Genomic DNA, 10,547 nt, shown 5'->3' on the forward strand with positions numbered 1-10,547 from the left:
CCGAGAGCCAATGCTGCTATCAGTCCAACCTACTCAAAATATTGCCTCTGGTACACAAACTTTATTTCACAGCAGTAACATTTTATAGAGGTTCCAAAGTTACACAAACAGGGCAAAAATGAAAGTGTGCATGAGGAAAAGTTGTTTTGCACAGGTTACAAGGCCTCCTGGAGCACAGAGTCCTTCTAACATTTCCAGCATAAACTTTGTTACACAATTGAGTGTTCTCAGGGTAGGATAGTTACGTTTTAAAATTGTTCAGATTATTTTATCTGTGACATTGGACTTGGACACAGGTCTTGCAGTTTTTTTGCAAAAAAAAAAAAAAGCTAGTGAGGCAAACTAAACATGGATTAAAAGATTTTAACTTACAGAATGACTTTATTTTTTAATGGCTTAAGATCTCAGAAATAAATGAATAAATAAGCCAAATGTTTGAAATACTTTTGTGTCCAACAGTGGGACACAGAGAAATGACTGCCCCAACAGATCTTAGTATCCAGCTAGGCTTATATAGGGAAAGACACCCTTTAGCCATCAAGATTTCAGAGTAGTTAAGGCTCTAAACGACATCAACAAGCAACCCTGAATTCAGAAAGTACTGCGATAAAAAGAAGAGAGAGAGAAACTCTTCATGAGAATTGAGGTTACAAACTCCTACAGTAAGCTGTAATTTTCTTCCTTGACTTCCCCCTACCCTTCTAAATTTCACTCCATCACCATCTCTTTAAATACATTCTTTCCTAAATTATCTTGTAATTGGGAAATGCTGACTTTTTTTGTTTAACTCCAATGTAAGTTGCTTTCCTGATGCATAATTCATTTCCACTTTGTTCCTTGTGCTGTGTGTGCAATTGAATTTTTTTTTCTTTGTCAGCCCAAGTGCAGAAAAAGAAGAAATCAACAATGCCATAACAGGGAAGAAGGAAATCAAACTGGATGGCCAAGAGGAAGCAGTATTAAGGGTGTCACAATATTTTGTACTCAGTCCTACAGAATACAGTGCGAGAAGGAATTCAGCAATGGTAAAATTAATGGGAGTTGATGACATTTCAAGAAGGGGAATATCTATTGCTGATGTCATATCAGGGTTGCGTTTAATTGTTTTTGCACATCACATATGCTGATTTCTTCGAGACTTCTCCATGGCTGCATCCACACTCCAATAATAACCCAGTTCGACCCCACTTTAACTGCCATGGCTCAATGCTATGGAATTCTGGGAACTGGAGTTTTGTGTGACATTTAGATTTCTCTGCCACAACAAACCACAAATCTCATAATTCCATAGCATCAAACCATGGCAGTTAAAGTGGTGTCAAATTGGATTATTTCTACGCTGTGTACGCAGCCCATCCTCAGTAAAGGATTTACAACAGGACCAAAAGATTCCCTTTTCAAAGCATTGAGAGTTACAAAAAATGGGATACCTGCAATTATTTCCTTTCTCTGATTACTAAGGTATATCTATATTAGAGGATCATAGAATAATAGAGTTGGAAGATACAGCAAGGTCCATGTAGTTCACATCCTTGATATGCAGGAATACAAAACTAAAATAATTCCAAAAGGTGGATATTTGAACTCTAAAATCCTCCAAAGAATGGGTGTCTACTGCTAAGGGAGTCTGTTCCACTATTAGCCAGACTTTACAGTCATAGAATCATAGAATCATAGAGTTGGAAGAGACCGCAAGGGCCATCCAGTCCAACCCCCTGCCTTGCAGGAAATCCAAATCAAAGCATCCCCAACAGGTGGCCATCCAGCCTCTGTTTAAAGACCTCCAAGGAAGAAGACTCCACTACACTCTGAGGGAGTTTGTTCCACTGTCGAACAGCCCTTACTGTCAGGAAGTTCTTCCTAATGTTGAGGTGGAATCTTTTCCTGTAGCTTGCATCCATTGTTCCGGGTCCTGTTCTCTGGAGCAGCAGAAAACAAGCTTGCTCCCTCCTCAATATGACATCCTTTCACATATTTAAACAGGGCTATCATATCACCTCTTAACCTTCTCTTCTCCAGGCTAAACATCCCCAGCTCCCTAAGTCGTTCCTCATAAGGCAAGGTTTCCAGACCTTTCACCATTTTAGTCGCCCTCCTTTGGACACGCTCCAGTTTCTCAATGTCTTTTTTGAATTGTGGTGCCCAGAACTGGACACAATATTCCAGGTGGGGCCTGACCAGAGCAGAATACAGTGGCACTATTACTTCTCTTGATCTAGACACTATACTTTTATTGATGCAGCCTAAAATTGCATTGGCCTTTTTAGCTGCTGCATCGCACTGTTGACTCATGTTCAACTTATCATCTACTTGGACTCCTAGATCCCTTTCACATATACTTTCATTCAGCAATGTGTCTCCCATCCTATATCTGTGCATTTCATTTTTTCGCCCTAAGTGCAGTACCTTACATTTCTCTGTGTTGAATTTCATTTTGTTAGCTTTGGCTCAGCTTTCTAGTCTATTCAGATCATTTTGAATGTTGATCCTGTCTTCTGGAGTATTAGCTATTCCTCCTAATTTGGTGTCATCTGCAAATTTGATAAGTATGCTCCCAATTCTGTCATCCAGGTCATTGATAAAGATGTTGAATAGCACTGGGCCCAGGACAGAGCCCTGTGGGACCCCACTGGCCACTTCTCTCCAGGATGAAAAGGAGCCATTGTTGAGCACCCTTTGGGTTTGGCCAGTCAACCAATTACAGATCCATTTAACAGTTACTTTGTCTAGCCCACATTTTACAAGCTTGTTTGCAAGAGGTTGCAGTCAGGAGGTTCTTCCTAATGTTTTCATGAAAAAAAAAAATTCTTGCAATTTGAATCCATATCCAATTACATTACAGTTAGAACTCATGGAAGGATAACTTTTTTCTTTTTCTTTTTGGAGTTTAACTACAACTGTTATGTGGCCTGTTGTCTGCACAAGCTTAGTTCAGAGAGTATATCCATACTGCAGAAATAAAGCAGTTTGACACCACTTTAACTTCTTGACTCTGTCCTACAAAATCCCGAGATCTGTAATTTGGTGAGGTACCAGGCTACCCTGACAGACCAGGCTGACTATCTTGCTAAACTACGTATCCTTGGATTTCTCAGGATCGAGACATGATAGTTAAAATGGTGTCAAACCGCTTTATTTCTGCAGTGTTAAAGAGCTGAGACAAAACCTATCATTCTTAGAGGTTGCAAAAGACTGTGTGATTTTTGCTGCAGTAGACTAACAAAGGAAATGCAAACTTTAGGTGCGGTACAGACCATGCAAATGCACCACGCTGGAGCCGATTTTAGGGTTGGGGACCATGTGACTACCACACAGTCCCTAAACCTAGCACTGCGTGTTGCCATAACAATGGTGGCATCCCGTGTACACCGACGCCACCATTGTTACATAAGTGGCACATGGCATCTGCATGTCACCGTGTGTTGCTTTTGAGCATGGGTCGGCAACCTACCGCCCGTGGGCCAGATGCGGCCCACCGAGGCCTTTCTACCGGCCCCCGCGCAGTCCTGCCGCCGATTGCCGCTGTTTCCGTGCCGCTCCGGGCGCCATTTTGTTTTTCAAAATGGCAGCCGAAGTCTCACGTGACCTTTCCCAGGATGGGAAAGGGCGCGTGAGACTTCGCCGCCATTTTGAAAAACAAAATGGCGGAGGAGGAGGAAGAGGAGGGCCGCTCAGCCTGGGGTGGAGGAGGCAAAGGGTGAAGAACAGCGCCGCCCTCCCTGCCTCCCCGTGCGGCCCCGCGCGGCCCTCCCCGCCTCCCCGCGGGACTTCGCGCGGCCCTCCCCGCCTCCTCACGGGGCTCCCCGCGGCCTTCCCTGCCTCCCCACGGGGCTCCCCTGCCTCCCTGCGGGGCTCCCCGCCTCCCCGTGGGGCTTCACGCGGCCCTGCGCCGCCCACCTCCTCCTCTGTAGCCTCTGTCCTGCCCCCAGGCCGCGCGGCGCATGGAGGAGGGGGAGGAGGAAGAGGAGGGAGGAAGATCAGGAGGAGGAAGAGGAGGAAAAGGAGATGGGGCAGCAGGAGGAGGAAGAGGAGGGAGGAAGAGCAGGAAGAGGCAGAAGGAGGAGGAAGAGGAGGGAGGAAGAGGAGGAAAAGGAGATGGGGCAGGAGGAGGGAGGAAGAGCAGGAGGAGGCAGCAGGAGGAGGAGGAGGAAGAGGAGATCGCAGCAGGAGGAGGAAGAGCAGGAGGAGAAAGAGGAGAGAGGAAGAGGAGGGAGGAAGAGCAGGAGGAGGAAGAGGAGATGGGGCAGCAGGAGGAGGAAGAGGAGAGAGGAAGAGCAGGAGACGGAAAGAGGAGGAAGAGGAGATGGAGCAGTAGGAGGACGGAAAGAGGAGCGAGGAAAGATGCAGGAGAGAAGCGGAGGAAGAAGAGGAGGGAGGAAAGAGCAGGAGGGAAGAGGAGATGTGGCAGCAGGAGGAGGACGCAGGAAGAGCAGGAGAAGGAAGAGGAGATGGGGCAGCAGGAGGAGGAAGAGGAGAGAGGAAGAGCAGGAGGAGGAAGAGGAGGAAGAGGAGGGAGGAAGAGCAGGAGGAGGAAGAGGAAGAGGAGATGTGGGCAGCAGGAGGAGGAAGAGGAGAGAGGAAGAGCAGGAGGAGGAAGAGGAGATTGGGGCAGCAGGAGGAGGAAGAGGAGAGAGGAAGAGCAGGAGGAGGAAGAGGAGAGAAGAAGAGCAGGAGGAGGAAGAGGAGGAAGAGGAGATGGGGGCAGCAGGAGGAGGAAGAGGAGAAGGTGGTGAGTGGCCAGAGGCCACATGGTTTGTTTGTTTTTTGTTTTATTTTGCATTCTTTTTAATTGCTAACAAGTCTCCCTGCTTTGACAATGATAGTGTGGTGATGGTGATGATGAGTCATCTTGAGAAGCATGCAACTACTGTTTCAGAAGCTGAGAGAGTGTGACCTTGCAAAGTGTGTTTTGTGTGCTTTTAATGCTAACGTCTCCCTTGCTTTGACAATGATAGTGTGATGATGGTGATGATGATGATGATGATGATGATGATGATGATGATGATGATGACAATGATAATGATATGAGTCAGCTTGAGAGGCATGCAGACACTGTTTCTGAAGCCAAGAGAGTGTGACTTTCCAAAGTGCCTTTTCTGTGTGTTTTTGGTTCTTTAATGGTGATATTGATATCAGAAAGCCTCTGAGGCAAGGCCAATGTAAGCTCCACCCCCCAGCTTCGGCCCCCCGACTTGTCTGAGGGACACCAACCCAGCCCCTGGCTCCAAAAGGTTGCCTACCCCTGCTTTTGAGCTTCCCTGTGGCACAAAAAAGAACCCAGTTTTTCCGGGTTCTTTTTTCTGTGGAGGGAAGACATGCAGTTTGGCAGCTGCGGCTTCCCTCCGGAGGAAATTAGGTCGCCAGCAGGCTGCCCTTTTCAGGTGGTGTGTCCCATGCCTTAGTTACTTTTTATGGTTACAAGGATGTGGCTTCTCTGAATATTGGAGGAGGAATATTGCATGGTCCAAATGACATCAGAAGATGGGCTGAATTGGCCCTTAACTGCTTGGCAGTGCAAGACAGATTTTCTGCCACTTTTCCATCCAAAAATTAAAATTAGAATAGCAATAGCAGCTACATTTGAATACTGCTTCATACTGAGGTTTACAGTGTTAAGATAATTGCTCCCAACAATCTGGGTACTCATTTAGTGACCTCGGAAGGATGCCAGGCTGAGTCGACCCTGGAGCCCCTGGATGGGATTGAGCACACAACCTTGTGGCTTGTCAGTGAGTGGCTGCAGTTCCGGCATTTAATCACTGTGTCACCAGGAGAGTGCATTCTGAATCATATTATGTCTTTTGGGATTGTTATTATGTCTCTTGGAATTGTGTTTTTGGAATTGTAGGGAATTAAAATAGTAATACTAATTGTTGAGAATTAAAATGCTAATGCAGGTAACCTGAACTGGAATCTCTCTGTGTAGGGTTAGGAAGATAGATGGTCCCTGGTATTTTTCATTTATGTCTTCTCTGGATCTGGGCTGACCTGCACTGCAGAAATAATATAGTGTTTTGACTGCCATGGCTGAATGCTATGAAATGATGGGATTTGTAGTTTGATGGGGCACCAGAACTCTCTGAGAGGGAATGGTAAATATCTCAAAATATACAAAATGAAGAATTTCATAGCATTGAGCCATGGCAGTTAAAACAGTGTCAAACTGCATTACTTCTGCAGTCCAGATGACGGGAAGGGGATACTTAGGCTTTATTTCTCCTTTGTTTGAGGTCACATCCTTCTTATTTTTTTCTCTTGGCTGGGACAAACCAGACATCGCATGGAATTTTCATCATAGCTATTTGAGGAAACTTTTCAAGATGGCAACCAGCTTGAAGGACTTATCTAAGAAACTTTAAGTTGTTGTTGCTGCTGCTGTTTTTTTTTAAAGCTTACTATGAGTACTCACGGTAGTTACTCTAGTGTTATAGCCACAAGCCTTGCAGCATTAGGCCACCGCATTCTGGTAGCATACATGCCAAATCTTCGTACAAAAGTGAGAGTATCCCACTGTCCAGTGTAGAGACATGTGTCCTCCCTTTCCCATTCCTTTTGTGTATTCCTGCTGTTGTAATTTTCCCCCAATGGGTGTTCCTTCTCAGGTCAAATTAAAGATGAATGCTGATGAGCCAAAACATCAGGCAGTCCTCATTTGAGTGATTTCTTCAGATGGGTAACTTTTTTCCGCTCACAGTTCTGTCGGTTGTTAAGTGAGTGAAGTTCTCTGATTGCTCTTCCAGCAACATGGAGAGGCTCCAGGAGCCCAGCAGGGCTGACAGGAGACTTTGCAAGCAGAAGAGTGTGATCTAATCCTGCTTTTGCATGCGGTCTGCTCTTATTAGGAGAGAAAGTCTCATTAGCTAATTGCTTTTCTTTGCAAGGGGTTGACACTGCTTCTCAGAGCATGTCTGCACAGGAATATCCCCCAATTCACACTTAGGCTATTCACAATGGTGAGAGACTGCAAGATTTTTGACTGGCATGAAACTCTCTGCTGAGGGAGCTGCCTTTGATAATGGCATAGAAACTGCAACAGCTGCAGAAAGCAACTTCTTGCTTTCCAAACAGGAGTCAGTCACAGAGACAATAGTGAGGATCTGATGATGTGGTGAGCATAGTATGGCCCATGGGCTTCATATAGCCCCTGTACCCCACTTTTGTTGCCCCTAAAGCATCCCACCCATTCTATGACCAATTCCAATCATGAAATCATAGAGCTGGAAGAGACCTCAAAGGTCATCCAATCCAACCCCTTGCCATACAGAAATACAGAATCAAAGCACTCCCAATGGATGGGCATCCAGCCTTGATTTAAACACCTCCAAAGAAGGAGACTCCGCCACTCTCTGAGGCAACATATTCAACTGTCAAACAGCTCTTATGCTCAGGAAGTTCTTTCAAATGTTTAGGTGTAATCTCATTTCCTGTAGTTTGAATCCATTAAAGATCCTGTGGGCCTCCCTCCTCTTCCGTGGCCATGAGGATGGGCTATTGGGGGCATTTTATCTGTTTTTAAGATGCTGTATTTTTATTGTATGTTTTTAATCTTTTGTAATTTGATTGTATTGTGTTTTGTATTTTGTAAGCCGCCCTGATCTTTTGGAAGGGCGGGATATAAATAAAATTTCATTTCATTTCATTTCATTTCATTAAATCCATTGAATCTGGAGCAGCAGAAAACAAAGTTGCTCCATCTTTTTTTTCAACAAATTATAAAATCATAGAGCTGGAAGAGATCTCAAGGGCCATCCAGTTCAACCTTTTGCCATGCAGGAATACACAGTCAAAGCACTCCCAACAAATGGACATGCAGCCTCCATTTAAAAACCTCCAGAGAAAGACACCCCTCTACAGTCCAAGACAGTGTCTCCATAATGTGAGATAGGGTGGGCAGTAGAGGCAGGGCCAGGGGCCAGTTTGTTCCTAGACTCTCCCATAAGCCACACCCAAACTAAGCCCAAATTCTTCCATTTTTCTCTACAGTCCTTCTCAAAATAGTGATGTAAAATTACATCATAAGAAGGAACATAGAGGAAAAATGGATGCATTTGGAAGTAATATGGGGTTCTGACATACATGTGGGGGCTAGTTATTTTTCTTGTTTCCATGCACTAGGGGGCTTTCTCTATGGTTTGAGAACAAAAAATAGTCCAGTATTACACTTAAAAAAAGAAGAAGAAGAATGTGGCTGAGGAGCTTTAATCTGACTATGGAAATTTTGCATTGGATTAGGCTCCATCAATAGAATATAGTGTCTAGATTGAGAGAAGCGATGTTGCCACTATTATGCTTGGGTGAGAACTCACCTGGGTAACATAGGCCCGGTACATAGCAGCCTTTCAGGAGCCCTCATCATGTACGAGAGTTGCCTGGGGGTGGTGCACCCACAGTCCCAGCAACACTCGCACGTGACAAGGGCATCATCGCTTCACGGTGCTGTATACATGGCACGCGTAGCAATGATGTCACTGCTACGCGGTGTCCAAATGGAGCCACACAGCAATTACATGCTCGTGCCGCTGCAGGTTCCTTGCAGCGGCACAAAAAGGAGCCACTTTTCAGTGCTCCTTTTTTTTGCCACATAAGAGCGACATACAATTTGGTTGCTGTGGCGCTGCTACGCGGCAAGGAAAGGTGGCCCCAGCCTGCCCTTTCAGGCGAATCTGTACCTGACCACAGTTTGAAAAAGACGCTGACAAACTGGAGTGTGTCCAAAGGAGGGAGACCAAATGGTGAAAGGTCAGAAAGCCATGCCCTATGAAAAACTGCTTAGGGAACTAAATATGTGTAGCCTGAAGAAGAGAAGGTTAAGAGGTGACGTGATAGCCCTATTTAAATATTTGAAAAGATATCACAGTGCAGAGGGAGCAAGTTTGTTTTCTCCAGCTCCAGAGTACTGGACCCGAAACAATGGATTCAAACGACAGGAAAAGAGATTCCAGCTTAAAATTAGAAAGAATTTCCAGACAGTAAGAGCTGTTTGATGGTGGAATACACTGGCTTGGAGAGCGAGTCTCCTTCTTTGCAAGTTTTTAAACAGAGTCTGGATAGCCATCAGTGACAGCTGCTTTGATTTTGTATTCCTGCATGGCAGGATGTTAGATTGAATGATCCATGAGATTTCTTTCAACTCATGATTCCATGATATTGTGTGTCCCAGATAAGGGATCTGTTCAGATTATTCCTCCTGAGTATGTAATTTTTTCCCCTGTTCCACACAGTACATTTACAACAACAGCACATCAAATGGCAATTTCCTACTTTTTCATAACACCTGAAGTAAGGGTAAATAGAGGATAAGTTACTTCTTACCCATACAGTATCACTACTGTGACCTGCAATCTATACAACAGAGTCACATCTACATGACTTTATCAGAAAGCTTAGAGTTGGATATGAATTGAAAATCAGATGAAGATTTTTACTTGAAGTCCATTGGATAGTCCCAACTAAGGTAGAACCTTGACTGGTGAATTTACACAACCATTAATATTCTAGATTCAGTGGGTCTACTCTAGTTGGGACTAATAATAAGATTCAGCTCATATTATTAGAGATGTAATTCTTAACATTTTTTTTATCTTCTCAAAAAAGCAAGAAGTAATTTTTGCAATTTTCTCCCTGCTGTGAGAAAGTCTTCAAAAACCACACAGTTGCTAGAAGTGCAATTGCAGTTAACATTGAAGATTCAGGAATGCCTGGGAGAGCATAGTATTCATAGAGTTAGAAAGTGTGAGTGACCTAAATGCCCTCTCCTCTGGTCTATCTATCTTGATGTAATCTGACCCTTTTAGGGCTGTTTCCCCACATCTTCTCCTCCTGCCAGTTTTCTTTTGGTTCTTCCATAGACTGAAGCTAGATGACAGCTCCACACTGCATACCTTTCCACTCTGGGAATCAGGTTCTTGTAATAAAGCCTTTAGTTTGTTTCTCCAACCATTGGTATATTTTTTCCTTAATAACGGTCTCTCACTGCTGCACACATTCTGTACTAACAATTTGTAAAATCTATTTGCAATTAAGGATTTATTCAGTTCAAACCTTGTATACAGTTGTTTTGTGCAGAAAATAGCGTTTTCTGTTCAGGAAAAAGGAGTTTAGGGATATAAAATAATATTTCTTCATAGAAATATTATTTTTGTCTGTGGGCTTTTTACACAGACGTAGTACCGAACTATGAAAATTCTCATCAGCCCAGGGTTCTTCTTGTCAGAGTTTCTCAACACCAAATCAAGTTGTTTTTCAACCATTTTTTAAATATTTTAAATTATTCCCTCCATTTCACATTTCACATGGGACATTTCACAGAGATCTATGGCACAGCTTGAAAGTCATTGCTCCAAGCAGATTTTTCACTCAGTAAGCTACTCACTTCAATTAATGAACCAAAGTCCAAACTGTCTCTAATGTAGGCCACATCTGGGCCATGTGAAAGCAACCCACATTTTCAAAATATGACATCATCCCCAAAACTTGTGCAAAAGACACCTAGAAGTCCTTCAGAAGTTGCAGCTTTCTTCCAAGTCGTACCTTAAAGTACATAGCTT

The sequence above is a fragment of the Sceloporus undulatus genome, chromosome 2 (assembly GCF_019175285.1).
Source record: "Sceloporus undulatus isolate JIND9_A2432 ecotype Alabama chromosome 2, SceUnd_v1.1, whole genome shotgun sequence".
Taxonomy (NCBI): Eukaryota; Metazoa; Chordata; class Lepidosauria; order Squamata; family Phrynosomatidae; genus Sceloporus; species Sceloporus undulatus.